The sequence below is a fragment of the Alligator sinensis genome, unplaced genomic scaffold (genome assembly GCF_000455745.1).
Source record: "Alligator sinensis unplaced genomic scaffold, ASM45574v1 scaffold187_1, whole genome shotgun sequence".
Classification (NCBI taxonomy): Eukaryota; Metazoa; Chordata; order Crocodylia; family Alligatoridae; genus Alligator; species Alligator sinensis.
Window position 1 is genome coordinate 2,181,225 of NW_005841861.1, and position 1,965 is coordinate 2,183,189.

The following is a 1,965-nucleotide window of genomic DNA, read 5'->3' on the forward strand; positions in this document are numbered from 1 at the left end:
TTCCACCCCACCCACCGGCAGCTTGCCCTCCCCTCCTCACTGCCGGAGAGGCAAGTAAGTGTGGGGTGTGTGCACGACACGGGGGTTTACTTCACCCTAAATTGAAGTGGTGGGTTTAAAAACCCACCACTTCAATTTAGGGCCTCTATTTCATCTACACATGCCCAATGGTGACAGATGACAGAACATGGAGCAAAGGTCTCAAGCTGCAGCAAAGCAGATTTAAGTTGGATATTAGGAAAAATTCTCTCACTAGGAGGGTGGTGAAGCACTGAAATGGGTTACCTAGAGAGGTGGTGGAATCTCTATGCTTGGAGGTTTTTAAAGTTTGGATTGACAAAGCCCTGGCTGGAATTATTTATTTGGGGATGGTCCTCCTTTGAGCAGGGGGTTGGACTGGATGACCTTCTGAGGTCCCTTCCAGCCCTAATTTTCTATAATTCTAATTCCCTATATGAAATGGATGAACTTGGATCTTCATTATTAAACTCTTCCCTAAGAAGCTGTTAGATGGATTTGATGCTTCCAAGAAGTTCTGAGCTTGTACAGAAAAATCAGTGCTCTCAAGCTGTAGCACAAAAATGTAGCAGATGTATATACCTGCCCCTAGCCCAGTGTTGCCTCTCCAATTTAATTTCAGTTTAATCTTATGAATTAAGCCATCCAGCCTTAAAAAGGAGCTTCAGCTGCAAATAATTTGTATGGAAGCCTCTTTAGATTTGCCAGTATTTACTTTTTCTCATCTAAAAAATACCCTGGACCCCTGATAAATGAAATCCATTTTCTTTTCAAAGGTGTGTTTAACTTACTTAGCCATGTATTTTGTTCTAGTCAATATCAGTTAAATTTCAGACCTCTCAACTCTGTGGCAATCCAATCTACATGATGCTATCAAGTGCTGCTGAAGAATGGAAATTTACTGGTTGTGTTGAGGTTGGCAGCAACTGTTAGCTGCAGCTGCTCTTGTTCCAGCCTCTCCCAGGAAAAGCAGACTGACAGGCTGTGCTTTTATAAATTGCTCACTAGATAGGCTTACATTTTGTATTTAAATGAGTGAAGGGGTTGGTGACATTGTAGCCAAACATGAAATAGTAAAGGTAGGTAGTATCACTCTGGGTTCAGCCCTTCAAGGTGTTGTTTGTTTGTCCAGGCAGTGAGTGAGTCTGGAGTGAGGACCTGAGACAAATGGAGTTGCTTTGCAATATCTTTTCCATTAGAGCCCTGAAAATAGAACTGCTTATGGCAAGTGTGCAAATTAAATTGAATGTATGAAACATCCATAAATCTTAGCTATTATATCAGAAAATAGGGTCATTCCCTGAGGAGAAAGTCCTAAATGAAATACTACTGTTGGTTTAGTCTTTCAACATATCAAACAACCCATATTTTGCTTTGATGAGAATGGTTTGATGAGAAAGACCAGGAAATCCAAGAGTTGATCAACCGGAAGCACAAAGCCTTTTGTGGCTGGTAGAATGACACCAACTCCAAGCAAAAGAAACTGAATCTCTAACAAGCCAAGGCAGAGATCGAAAGAAGGACCCACAATATGAAGAACAGATGGTGGGAAGACAAGGCTAAGGAGATGCAACATCTCACTGACATCCACAATATGCCACCAAAACCATCTAGGGTCTGAGTACTCAGGGACCAACCCCCTTGAGTCCTAAGGAAGGACGAGACCTGATCAAGGAAAGGGGAGCCATCAATGCCCATTGGAAGGAGCAGATAAACCAGAAGATAAACCAGCAGATAAAGGGGGAGCCATAGTCATTCTAAACCATGAAAACTACATAAAGGAAGCCAACAGACAACTCTCTGACACCACCTACTACAAAGAACTACAAGAAGATCCCACTCCCTTTTTCGCCAAGATACTCAACAATACCATCAAATCATTTCCATCAGGACTACAAGAAAAGCTGCAGACCTTGATTCCCGCCCCCCCCCCCCCCCCCCACCCCC